Below are 15,301 nucleotides of genomic sequence, written 5' to 3' on the forward strand. Positions count from 1 at the left end.
ACACTCTTATCTACCAAATTATCTTCTACCCTCCTTCATGCATTTCAACCTTCTAACTTATGATCATCAAACTCACCTATAGCTGCCATCACTTCTTGGAAAGTTCTCGTGACTGGATGACCTTCATTAAAACCTGGCTGCCTCCAATGGAAATCCATCCACTAAATCGCTCTTAACAAAAAGTTTTTGTTGCTGTTGTTGTTTTGTTTTTTTTCTTTTTCAGTTCACAAAGCTCAGGACCAAGAGATAAGATAGGTGTCCTCCCTCCTCCTTAATACTACATTCAGGTAATTAATCCCCCTGACTTCTTCTGAGGGAATTAATACTATCTAAAGCTTATGTCATCTTCCTGTGCCACCTTCTCTTGTGTCTTGATACCATCTACTGAATTACTCATTATTTTTTGAAGACATCTCTCAGGGCAAAGAATTTCTCCCTACCTCATTATCATTCTCAGCTACTTCAACATAGACAAAGATGAATTAGCCACACCCCGCCTCTTTAATCCTTGGACTTTCGTCTCTACTTTAGATGCCCACTCCCACATTTAACACTCTCAACTCATTCTTCTCTTTTCCCCTTCCTTTTTCACCCTACAAGCACTCTTGTTGAACTCTAACCTACACCATTTTGCTGCCTGTAATTGAGCGCCTGAATATTTCTAGGGGAGAGAAAATCATACAATGTCATATTTCACATTAAAGTCATAATCAAATTACTCAAATGAGTACATAATATATAACTCCTAGAATTCCTATGATGTTTCCTTAGTGCATTTATTTCCAACATTCTGAGATAAGTTATCATGTTCTTTCTCCACATTCTCAACTCCATTGTGTTAAGTATTAATGATCTCCTTAATATTTTATAAGACAATTGATGACATCGAACATAACAGCTTTGGCAGAGACTGCTGGGAACCTCAAAATAGCCACTCAATTTTTAATTTTTTTTTAAATAATGGAAATCCATTCTTTCCATAAGCATATTGCCATCAGCTAAAAGATTTTGTATCCCAGAATTCCTTGAAGCTAGATATGGCCCTATGACTTAGTTCTAGCCAAGGAGATATAATAGAAATGTATGATATCTTCATAAAGCTCATTAGAAGGTATGGATGTGGCCTTTTTTTTTTTCTACATTCTCCAACTTACTGCCTAGAAATCAAAAATGATTGTGGTGACTTTTGTGCTAAAAGGCAGAAACATTTTTTAAGAAAAAGAGAAAAGGGTCAAGTAAAAAGGAATGCAAAAGACTCACTGAATGTCATGATAAAACATCATTTGGGGTCTTTATCAAGTATTGTTTCAATGGGGTGAGAGGATTAGAAGACATTGCAGGGAACAGAGTGAGTAAAAATTAGAAATACGGGGGCAGTTTATAAAAATCTTTCCAGAAGTTTGATTATGAAAGAGGTGAGAGAGATAGAAAAGTAAATCAAGGAGGAATTGGAAATTAAGTACTTTTTTTAAAAAGGGAGGCACGTGATCACTTTTACATTATTTTTTATTACTGAAGGGATTTATGTTAATTTTAACAAGTTAATCGGTGTAAAGGTGACTAAAAGAAGGATTAATATTTTCTCCACATCTCTCCTATTCTCCCAGCCCCCTAAACAACCTGTTCTTCTTCCTTATTACCAGTTTTAATATGACATCGTTCTAATTTTCTCTCCTATAAAGTGAGGATAATGTTAGTGCCAACATCAAAGGTTGGTAAGTATTACATTTGCTATTATTCCTTGGCAGTTGGGCCTGTGACTGGTTTGTTTATTCTCAGATCCACTCCTTCATACCCCTTGTTTTGTTCTATACCACAGATATCTGACTCCTCCATTTTCTGGGCTCCTTTGTCTATTGGTTTCTAATTAGTTTCCAGATTCTGGATGCGCTAGCAGAACACTAGAGGAGAGAAAAGAAATCAGGATATTTAACTTTTTCTTTCACTGAGCTCCATGCCAGGTCTCAGCAGGAGCTGCCTCTCCTTCATTGTGTGAGCTAAATTAGAAACTATCCATCCCTGAACTCTGTAGCACTATCTTGTCCCACTGTACCATAAAAATGATAGTAGCTTTCAGCTGTTGCTAAGTTCTGGGTGTCTTACTATCACCCAATTTTCAAGTCTTTTATCACTTTTACAACTACTTTCCAACGTTACACTCTCTCTTTTATACTATCTGGCATGGGTTCTCTCTTCCTGACTTTGCCCTGATTGATACAGCTATCATCATCATCATCACCATCAGAATGAGTCAGTAAATAGAAATCAGTTAAATGTGGAAATAAGTGCCTAAAGAAAGAAAGAGATGGAGTACAAAGCCCAGGCAGGAGGAAAAGCCTACAGTTGAGAGAAGAATAACTATCTCCCTCGCGACCTCAGATCAGACATGGCGACCCGCTGAATTTAAGCATATTAGTCAGCGGAGGAAAAGAAACTAACCAGGATTCCCTCAGTAACGGCGAGTGAACAGGGAAGAGCCCAGCGCCGAATCCCCGCCCTGCAGTGGGGCGCGGGAAATGTGGCTTACGGAAGACCCACTCCCCAGCGCCGCTCGAGGGCAGCCCAAGTCCTTATGATCGAGGCCCCCCCAAACAAACAAACAAACAAAAACTATCTTCCTATTTAAGGGAAAAATACAGTCATGTAGAATCAGGTAAATGGTCAGGCCAGTCTATTTTGTAGTACCTTTTTTTATTTTTATAGAATCCATTAATCCTGAACATGTTTGAGGCAACTAGACCAGGGTGTAATTGTACCTTACCTCTCAATAACACCTTAACAAAATAGTGAGTCTCCAGGGAAAGGTGACTAAATTATGTGTTATGCAGATAGAGCTTTAGAAAGTGTCATAGATTTCCTTAGGTCCCAGAGTGCATAGCAACAGCAGAATGACACATACAACACAAAATGCAGTGAAAAGTAAAAACGGTTGCATGGACTTTCTAGGCAGATTGGGGCTTAGCCAGCCTCAGAAAGTTCCCCAAGCACAATGCTGTGTGAGCAAAAAATAGAAAGATTTCTCTCTGCCTGAGCACGGCACTGCAGAAGAAAAGAGCTTTGCTGAACCAGATGAGAAGCAGCAATAATTTAGTAGGAATCTATACAGACTGACCACTGAGAAAGCAGCAAGACAATGAATGACTCAATAGAAGTCAGCCTGGACAAAGCACACTTAGGACTAGATGCCCAGCCTACCCTCCAATGACTTGGGACTATGTAAGGACCGTGGAACCTTGATACAGTTCCTAGAAAAGGAAAGGAGAGACTGAGAAGTAATTTGGATTACAAGTTTTGACACTGTGCTGGAATAGGGCTCCAAATAAAAAACAGTTTTATAAAAATAAATTTCTATTTATTACACACCTGGATTAATAAAATGAAATTTCTACCTGTGACTTAGCAAATAAAAATAATTGAAGATTCTTACAAGTTTTCAACTCATGTCAGAAAAGTAAGCTCATGCTATGGGAAATTTTATGAAGTACTGCATTGAGGATATGAATGGATCTATTTGTGGTTAAAAAGTAGCCAAGCTGGAAAAAAAGTGTCCTTATTTTATAATGCTTAAAGAATATTTTGAATAATTGGATGAAAGACTGAAATCAACCAGAATGTTACCTTGAACTTTTATGAATGAATAGTCAGCACTTTGGTTATTTTGTTGTATTGTTTTATTTTGTTTTCCCACACATAAAAATTATATGTGTGAAGACAGATTTAATTGTGAAATTACTTGTAAAGAATTTTTCAAATATTATTTTTTTTTCTATTTATGGGAAGAAATAGAAATATATGCCTATATGGCACAAAACTTTAACAGGTATAATGCAAGACTAGGAGTTCACACTGCACTCATCATTTATCCTGAAAACCTTTCAGTGTGATTTCTCAGCTGGTTTTCTCACCTGATTTTCTCAGTATCTTCATTGGGTGCTCAAATGGTAAGTTAAAATAATAATTTAAACACTTTTGGCCATACTTATAATGGAATTTGAAGTGACTTATAAGCTTTCTTCAGGTACAGTGATAAATTCTTACTTGGCATGTAGAATGCATTAGCCAAAATTTATTTGCTGCTTTTCTTAAATAAGAAAAATAATGATGCCCTGGCAAAGGATAAACATGAGGATAAGGTGAAATGATTCATTGTTTACCTAACAAGTTGCTCACAAATTCAGATGATTTAGCAGCTATTTTTCTAGCCTGAGCATTCACGTCCAACAAGTAAGTGTAAGTGTAACTTCGAATTGTTGACGATATCCATAAAATTGAAATACAGTTGGAACTGGAAAGGGAGGCTTGATTATTGGTAATACAAGTAATGTTTTATCTTTCATTACATGTAACAAAAATTGTAGTGTTAGTAGTTAAAAAGAATGTATGAGTTATCTTTCTTTACTAAATATGTCTAGTCTAGTAAAATAGACTGAGGAATAAGTCAGTGAAACTTTCACTGACATATGACACAATTAACTAAGCTCCCCAGTAATAAGATTCATTTACTGAAAATTTCAGCATTGGATGGAGTCTCCTCTTTGAAAATATTATTCCAGCACTTCTCTTCAGGGATTCCTCATTCAGCTGGGGAATATCAGTTCACATTTATATCTATCTCTCTCTATATATATATATATTTCTAAATATTTTTGTTACAAAAGAAAATTGCCCAGATAAGGAAGCTGGTATGCCATGATGTTTCTCCATTCAACCTAGAATTTTAATAAATAGATATTTATTTTAGCCATTAAACAAAAGAGAAATCAAAAAATCTCATATAGTAAGTAATATAAAATATCATTTTTTTGTGATTAAAAAACTGATGCTTTATACAGTTGAATGTAAACTTCCCATGAACTTTTAAGAATGCGACAGTGGGACACCAAGCAGTCCACAAGGTGTCCCTGGTTTATTACCCTATGCCACTAGAGATACTCTGCAAAAGCTTTGAGAAACATAGCTATGACTTCAATACTTCAGCCATTGATTTTACATCCTTTCGATGACTTTGTCCATCAGCAAACAGTACCTCCTTGAGGAACCACCAGCCCTTACCCCTCATAATGATCCTCTTACTCTAAAAGTAGGGACCCATGTCCTGGTCCCAGATCCCAGGGAAAAGGGCCAGAAACTCTGGCAGCTCTGTCAACTACTAACTAATAAAGGCCTTAGTGGGCACTTTGGAAAAACCAGTAGAGACTACCTAGGACTCTTTTTCCGATTGCTGTCAGTAATCTGGCTCTCAGGGAAAATAGAAAAGAATCTTCAAAAATGTCAGTTTTCAGTATAACAATAATAGTGTAGAGTCAGTAGTTTACTTCAAAACACTGATAAATGGTGAAAATAGAAAGATGATAGTAATCATAAAGGGCATAGAGAGAGAAAAAAAACAAGACTGTTTGAGGATGGCTTTTACTTTCCAATGAAAAGCAAAGAATATTAAATATTTCTTCTCCAAGAACCTTGAATACAGAAATAATTTAGAAGGCTTTTATATCTTGTTTCTCTGACCTGTGCTTCCATAAAAGGTTAATATCTGGGCCATTTGACTGGCTTTTTGGAAACCTAATACTAAGCATTTCTACAGACTTAACAATTCCCTGGATATGGAAAAACAGCCTGGCCTGTCTAGCCATCTCCTTATATTTCTGCAGCCGAGCTTGGTATTTCAGGTCTGTTTTGCATTCATCCCCATAGCATTTGGTGAAGCCGGTTCATGAAAGAGAGCAGTACAGGATTTCCTGCAGATTTCAGTCTCATTGATTTATTAACTGATTTCTATACAAGGGTTGTTTTAATACACGCATCACTAGTGATGACACAGAGAATAATTACCAGCCTTAAATGATCAGAAAAGTCCTTTTCAATATGAAAGTAATAATCTTTTATTATTAAAAGTCTACACAGACCAGTTCTCTCTTTTCTAGGATACTGCACTAACGGACTTTATGAAGCAGTATCCTATTCTTTCAGGGTGTTGAATATTATCGAAATCAGTGAGAGGATCAAAGCAACTGCACATTTTATAGGGCTAATTTTTTTCTTAAGTTTCTTTGATGCACAGCTGAAAGAATATCACCAGATCTTGCAACAAAAATGACAAAAATATTCATTATAAGGCAATTCTAATAAGTTGTATATTTTTAAGTATGCATTAGGGCTAAACAGAAATGTATTAAACTATGGTTTCAATGAAATAGTCTTAATTGGTGCTATAAATAAAACAATATAAAAATACTACCTAAAATCAATTTTGAATCACTTCATGGGTAGATGAACTCAAATTAATATTGACGTGTGCTTCACTCTTAACTAAAAGAAAAATAACATTTCTAGAAAATGTTCATATAATGATGTTGCTCTGGTTGGCTTTCTGCCATTTAAGCAAATAACAGTGGCTTTTTGTTAGGCTGTTAAAATTATATTTTGGTGCAGAAAAATTATATTCTTTAATAACTAGTTTCATTATACAGAATTTTCTAATAGGTCAAAGTACATTTGAAGCTTCTTCTGTAATTTTTTTCCTGGTTTAATAATGTCTGGAAATTAGATATTCACAGCAGAGACTTTTTTGGTCTCTTGATTTTTCTTTAACATATTATAAATAACTTCTTTTTCTCTTTGGATGTATAAAGGAATGATACATGTAATATGTATTTGCATTTTCCAATTCAGCATTCTAAAACAGTTATCTGCCAAATCATATAAAGTTAAAAATGTTCACTATTTCTACATCACCATGATATTATGATCTACACCTCTCTGTCCATTTTCTTGATTATGGCCACTGTGACATCATGGACTTTTAATGGCAACACTGATGTTCACACCATCATGGTACACCCTGAACCACACAGAGTTCTTCCCTCACTAACAGGACATTTTAATAGTTTTCACTTTCGTAATTCATTTTATCATGAATTCTTTGTTTGGATATTTTAGTCATTTGGACAGTTGAAAAAACAATTTTCTTCTGTAAGAATATAAGAGCTCTATAAGAATATAAGAGCTCTATTTCTTTTTCCAAATGGAATTAGAATTTATAGATTTCTGTTCCCTTTTTCATTTTCTTTTTCTTTCTTTCTCTTTCTTTCCCTTTCTTTCTTTCTTTTTTGACAAAATTCTCAGAGAAGCAACAAATAATTGCACTATATTCTAGTTCACTAAATATTATTTAGTTACTTTGTGTTAAAATTCTTTATTCTATTTGTATATCCTCAATGAATGCTATTATGCTTCTTTAAGTAAATAACATCTTTTGTGCAAGTATAATATGGATGAACTATAATAGTATACTTTAATTTTACCCACTGTATCAGTCAGGGGTCACCAGAGAAACAAAACCAATAGGATTGGCTTACACAATTATGGAGGCTAAGTCCCTCAATCTGTTGTCTGCAAGTTGGAGACCCAGGAAAGCTGGTGGTATAGATCCAGTCCAAGTACAAAGACCTGAGAAGCAAGAGAGCTGATGGTATAAGACCCAGTCCAAGGGCAGGAAAGACCAATGGCTCAGCTCAACAGTCAGGAAGAAAGAGTAAATTCTCCCTTTCTCTACATTTTTGTTCTATTCAGCCCCTCAATGAATTAGATGATGCTCACCCACACTGGGAAGGGCAATCTATTTTACTCAGTCTGCCAATTCAAATGTTAATCTCATTCAGAAACAACCTCACCAACACACTCAGAAATAATGTTTAACCAAATATCTGACCACCCTATGACCCAGTCAAGTTGACATATTAAAATTAACTATAACATTCACACATAATTGTTCTATTTGATTCTTTTCCCTTTGCTAGTACTGGTAAAATATATTACCTCATAAAGTTATGTCAAAATACACTTTTCATAATTATTTTCTTCCCCAACTATGACATGTATCTTATTTGCTTCCATTACACTTTTTTTATATTGGAATTTAATAATTAGGTATATTATAGGAACTCAAAAGTAATGTCTTGCCAAAGCAGAAGGAGGTGGGAGGAGGAGATCAAGACGGCAGAGTAGGAGGACACTGACCACATCTTCACCCATGAACACATCAAAAATAGACCTACATGTGGAGGAGTTCTCACAGAAAACAAACTGGAGACTGTCAGAAAGACTCCTCTACAACAGAAGCTGTAAAGAAAGAACAACATGGAATCAGGTAGGAAGGAAATAGATGCAATCAGCTCGGAACCTGTACCCCTAGTAGGGGACACAGAAGAGGAGGAGGATTACATGGGCTTGGAGATCCTCCCTGGTGAGCGAGGTTTTTGAACCATGTATTGGGCACCATAGCCCTGGCATCCAAAACTGGGAAAGTGAGTCCACTAGCTGGTTTGAGAACCAATGGGACTAGCAGGAGGGCTGAAAGAAACTAAACTCTACTCATGAACAGTGTGCATATGCTTGTTTACTCCCAGGAACAAGGTGGAGGAAGCAGACTGAAACAGCCTGGGACTCGGGCTGGCTTCCCACAACTACCCTAGCACATGCCCTGTCCATACCAAGTGCCCCTTCCAGCACTTTTAGCTCCAGTGAAGCTCTCTACTAGGGCAAAAGCTGTTGTAGCTGGGAAGGATGCACAGTTGGGGGGAATGGATCTGGCTCAGACCTGGCAAGGCATCTAAGTGAGCCAAGGTTGGCCATTCATGATGTTCACAGATTGGGAGAAGTCTAGAGCTCTGACTAGGTGGTCGAGACCATCCCAGAACATGCACTGCCTTACACTAGGCACCTGCTCCAGCCCCTCTTGCTCTAGCACTACTCCCCTCTGGGGAGAAAATGCTGTTGCTAGGAGTGCACACACTTAGAGAGAACAGAACCAGCTTGGACCCTACCCTCAGGGCTTCTGCTATAGCACCTTGGGACAAGACCCCCACCCCTGATAGGGCAGGGAGAGCCACTGAGAATAGGAGAAACCCTAGCTCACACCTGGCTCTGGCTCTAGATCCTCCACCTCCAGTCCCAATGCCCACCAAGGTGATAGCTGCCAGCACACCTTGATGTGACTTGTGCTCACTTCAAATCCAGCTCTCCCAACAAAGCCATGGAGCACATATGGACTGCATAGTGATGCTTACACAAAAGGACACCCCTTCAAGAACAGGATAGGTAAATGTTTCACCTAATTTCACAGAGACAAAGAAAGCGAAGCAAAATGAGAAGACAGAGGAATTTGTTCAAACCAAAAGTGAAACAGAGATAAATAATTTACCACATAAAGTGTTCAAAAACTGAAATGAAAAAACACACTAGAAGGAATTAACAGCAGATTAAGTGATACAGAAGTATGCATAAGTGATCTGGAAGATAAAATAATAGAAATCACCCAATCAGAACAGCAAAAATAAAAACAAATTTAAAATGAGATCAGTTTAAATTACCTCTGAAACAATATCATACATACTAACATTCACATTATAGGAGTTCCAGCAGGAGAAGAGAAAGAGAAAGGGACCAAAAATGTATTTGATGAAATTGTGGCTGAAAATGTCCCAAAGCTGAAGAAGGAAACAGATATCCAGGTGAAGGAAACAGATATCCAGGTACAGGAAGCACAGAGAGTCCCAAATAGGATGAACCTAAAGAGAGCCACACCAAGACACATCCTAATAAAAATGACAAAAGTTAAAGATAAAGAGAGGATTCTAAAGACAGTACGAGAAAAACCAACAGTCTCATACAAGGGAACTCCCACAAGGTTATCAGCTGATTTTTTCTGCAGAAAATTTGCAGGCCAGAAGGGAGTGGCATGATATATGTAAAGTGATGAAAGGGAAAAACCTACAACCTGAGATACTCTACCCATCAAGATTATCATTCAGAATTGAATGAGAAATAAAGAACCTCTTAGATAAGCAAAAACTATGAGTTCATCGACACTAAACTGACCCTAAAAAAAATGTTAAAGGGTCATCTCTAAGTGGAAAAGAAAAGGCTACAACAAGAAGTAAGAACTGATAGGAAAGGAAAAATCCCACTAGTAAATACAAATGTATGGTAAAGGCTGTGGCTCAACCAATAAAATAAACTAGTATAGAACTAAAAAATCAAAAATTATAAAATCAACTACAATAAACAGTTAAGGGGTAAACATGAAGATGTAAAATATAACAACAAAAAATACAAAACGTTGGGAAGAGGAGTAAAAGAATGTAGATCTTTTAGAATGTGTTTGAACTTGACTGACTATCAGTTTAAAGCAAGTAGATATAGTTACAGGTCAACATACATGAAGCTAAAGGTATCCACAAATCAAAAACATACAACAGATTCAAAAAAGCCAGAAAGAAAGGAACTCAAGCATACCACTAAAGAAAATCATCAAGCCACAGGGAAGAAACTAAAAGATGAAAGAGAGAACAGAGAAGAACTACAAAAATAACCAGAAAACAATTAACAAAATGGCAATAAGCACATACCTATCAATAATCACTTTAAATGTCAATGGACTAAAATCTTCTAATCAAAAGACATATAAGCACCTAATATAGGAGGATCTAAATATATAAAGCAAATATTAATAGACAAAAGGGGAGAAATCAACAAAAGTACAATAATAGTAGGGGACTTTAACACCCCACTTATATGGGCAGATTATGGGCAGATTATCCAGACAGAAAATCAATAAGGCAACTGTGGCCTTAAATGATATAATAGACCAATTGGACTTCATAGATATCTACAGGACTTCTATATAAAAACAGTAGAATACACATTCTTTTCAAGTGCACCTGGAACATTCTCCAGGACAGATCACATGCTAAGACATAAAACAAGTTTCAGCAAACTTAAGAGGATAGAAATTATGTTAAGCAATTTTTCTGACCACAAGAGTATGAAACTAGAAATCAATTACAGGAAGAGGAACAGGAAAAACACAAACATATAGAGTCTGAACAACATGCCACTAAAAAAAAAACCAATGGGTCAATGAATAAATTAAAGAGAAAATCAGAATATACATTGAAACAAATAAAAATTTAAACAACTTTCCAAAATCTATGGGACAGAGGAAAAGTAGTTATAAGAGGTAAGTTTATAGTGAAACAGGCTTACCTCAAGAAATTAGAAAAATCTCAAATAAACAATCTAACCTACCATGTAAAAGAATTAGAGAAAGAAGAACAAAGCCCAAAGTCAGCAGAAGAAAGGAAATAATAAAGCTCAGAGTGGAAATAAAGAGACCACCCCACCAGAAAAATAGAAGGTATCACTGAAACCAGAAGCTGTTTTTTGAAAGGGTAAACAAAATTGATAAGACTTAAGCTCATTAAGAAAAAAAGAGAGAGGACTCAAATTAACAAAATAAGAAATGAAAGAGAAGAAATTACTAATGATGTCACAGAGATCAAAACTATCATAAGAGACTACTATGAACAATTTGTTATATGTTAACAAATTGGACAACCTAGAAGAAATGGATAAAATTCTAGAAACATACAATCTTTCAAGGCAGAATCAGGAAGAAATCTGAGCATACCAGAAACTAGCAGTGAAATTGAATCAGTAATCAAAAATCTCCCAGCAAACAGAAGTCCAGGACCAGATGGCTTCACAGAGGAATTCTATCAAATTTATAAGGAAGAGGTAATACCTACCCTTTTCAAACTATTTCAAAAAATCGAAGAGGAGGGAATACTCCAAAATTCATTCTAAGAGGCCACCATTACCCTGATACCAAACCAGACAAAGACACTACACAAAAATATTATAGGACAGTATGTCTGATGAAGATACATGTAAAAATTTTCAACAAGATATTAGCGAATCACATTCAATGATATATAAAAAGATCATACACCGTAATCAAGTGGGATTTATGCCAAGACTACAAGGATGTTTCAATATTTGCAAATCAATCAATGTGATGCATTGCATTAACAAGAGGAAGGATAAAAATTACATGATGATCTCAATTGACACAGACAAAGCATTTGACAAACTTCAACATCCATTCATGATAAAAAACTCTCATCAAAGTCAGTAAAGAGGAAACATATCTCAACAAAATAAAGGCCACATATGAAAAACCCACAGCTGAAATCATACTCAATGATGAAAAGCTGAAAGGTTTTCCTCTAAAATCAGGTACAAGACCAAGATGCCCACTCTCACTACTTCTATTTAACATAGTATTGTAAGTCCCAGTCAAAACAGTCAGACAAGAAAAACAAATAAAGAACATTCAAATTGGAAGCAAAGAAGTAAAACTGTCACTACTTGCCAATGACATGATACCATATATAGAAAACTGTAATGCTTCCACCAAAAAAACTATTAGAACTACTAAATGAATTCAGTAAAGTTACAGGATACAACATTAATATACAGAAATCTGTTCCTTTTCTATACACTATTAATGAACTATTATTAAAAAGATAGCAAGAAAACAATAGATCAAGATCAAGCAAGTCAATAGATACATAGATCAAGCAAGTAAACAATTTACTTCACATTAAAAGAATAAAATACCTAGGAATAAATTTAACCAAGGAGGTGAAAGACATATACTCAGAAAACTATTAAAACATTGATGAAGGAAGTTGAAGATGATACAAAGAAATGGAAAACTATCCCATGATCTTTGTTTGGAAGAATTAATATTGTTAAAATGACCATATGACTCAAAACAATCTAAAGATTTAATGGAATCCCTATTGAAATACTCATGATATTTTTCACAGGACTAGAACAAAATAATCCTGAAAATTATGTGGAAACACACACTCCTTGACTTCAGATATACTACAAAGCTACAGTAACCAAAACAGTATGGTACTGACACAAAAACAGACACAGATCAGTGGAACAGAATAGAGGGCCCAGAAATAAACCTTTGTGCCTACGGTCAATTATTCTATGACAAAAGAGGCAAGATATACAATGGAGAAAGTCTCTTCAATAAGTGGTGCTGGGAAAACTGGACAGCTACATGTAAAAGAATGAAATTAGTACAATTCTTCACACTGTATACAAAATAAACTCAAAATGGATTAAAAACCTAAATATAAGACCTGAAATCTTAAAACTTCTAGAAGAGAACATAGGTAGAACTTTCTTTGACATAAATTGTAGCAATAGTTTTTTGGATCTGTCTACTAAGGCAAAGAAGACAAAAGCCAAAATAAACAAATTAACTTAAAAGCTTTTGAGCAGCAAAGGAAATCATTGACAAAATGAAAATACTACCTACTGAATGGAAGAAAATGATATGACCAATAAGGGGTTAATATCCAAAATATATAAACAGCTCATAAAACTCAATACCCAAAAACAAACAACACAATTAAAAGTGGGCAGAAGATCAGAATAGACAATTTTCCAGTAAAGTCATACAGATGGCCAACAGGCACATGAAAAGATGCTCAACATCACTAATCATCAGAGAAATACAAATTAAAAGCACAGAACATTCTCTAATACCATATATGAAAGTATGCTTGAAATGGATTAAAGACCTAAATGTAAGGCCAGATACTCTAAAACTCCTAGAGGAAAATATAAACAGAACAGTCTTCGACATAAATCACAGCAATATTTTTTGGGTTCATGTCCTAGAGTGGTGGAAATAAAAAGAAAAATAAACAAATGAGACCTAATTAAACTTAAAAGCTTTTTCACAGCAAAGGAAACCATCAACAAAACAAAAAGACAACCCATGGACTGGGAGAAAATATTTGCAAATGATGCTACTGACAAGAGATTAATTTCCAAGATACATAAACAGCTCATGTGGCTCAATGTCATAAAACAAAAACAAAAAACCCAATCAAATAATGGGCAGAAGACTTAAATAGACATTTCTCCAAAGAAGACATACAGATGGCTAAAAAATACATGAAAAGATGCTCAGTATTGATAATTATTAGATAAATGCAAATCAAAACCACAATGAGGTATCACCTCACACCAGTCAGAAATGTCATCATCAAAATGTCTACAAATAATAAATGCTGGAGAGGGTGTGGATAAAAAGGAACCCTCTTGCACTGTTGGTGGGGATGTAAATTGATACAGCCATATGGAGAACAGTATGAAGATTCCTCAGAAAACTAAAAATAGAACTACCATATGACCCAGCAAACCCACTTCTAGGCATATACCCAGAGAAAACAATAATTTGAAAAGAAAATGCACCCCAATGTTCATAGCAGCACTATTTACAATAGCCGAGACATGGAAGCAACCTAAATGTCCATTGACAGATGAATGGATAAACAAGATGTGGGGTGTGTGTGTGTGTGTGTGTGTGTGTGTGTATGTGTGTGTAATGGAATACTAGCCATAAAAAAGAATGAAATAATGCCATTTGCAGCAACATGGATGAACCTAGAGATTACTATACTAAGTGAAGTAAATCAGAGAAAGACTAATATCATATTATATCACTTAAATGTAGAATCTTAAAAAAAATGATACAAATGAATTTATTTACAAAACAGAAAGACTCACAGACATAGAAAACAAACTTAAGTTTACCAAAGGAAAAATGGGGAGAAGGGATAAATTATGAGTTTGGGATTAGCAAATACAAACTACTATATATAAAATAGGTAAACAACAAAGACATACTGTATAACACAGGGAACTATACTCAATATCTTGTAATAACCTATAATGGAAGAGAATCTGAAAAAGAAAAAAATAAACACAATGGGGTATTGCCTCATACCTGTCAGATGACTGTCCTCCAAAATACCACAAATAACAAATGTTGGGAAGGATGTAGAAAAGTGTACCCTAGTACACTGTTAGTGGAAATATAAATTGGTTCAGCCACTATGGAAAACAATATGGAGGTGCCTCAAAAAACTGAAAACGGAACTACCATATGATTCAGCGATTCCACTCCTGTGTATATATCCAAAGGAAATGAAAACACTAATTTGAAAAGATACACACACCCCAATGTTCACAGCAGCATTATTTACAATAGTTAAGATGTGGAAGCAGCCTAAGTATTCATCAACGATAAATGAACAAAGAAGATATGGTATATGTATATATATATATATATATATATATACACAATATAAGGAATATTAGTCATAACAAAGAATGAAATTTTGCCATTTGTAACAACACAGCTGGAGCTGGAGGGTATTATGCTAATGAAATAAGTCAGACAGATAGACCAATACCATTTGCTATCACTTATATGTAGAATCTATAAAATAAAACAAACAAATAAGTATAACATAATAAAAAGAGACTTATAGATATAGGGAACAAACTAGTGGTTGTCAGTGGGGGGAGAGAGAAGACAGAGGGACATGAAAGGGATAGGGAATTAAGAGATACAAGCTACTAT

The sequence above is a fragment of the Kogia breviceps genome, chromosome 6 (assembly GCF_026419965.1).
Source record: "Kogia breviceps isolate mKogBre1 chromosome 6, mKogBre1 haplotype 1, whole genome shotgun sequence".
Taxonomy (NCBI): domain Eukaryota; kingdom Metazoa; phylum Chordata; class Mammalia; order Artiodactyla; family Physeteridae; genus Kogia; species Kogia breviceps.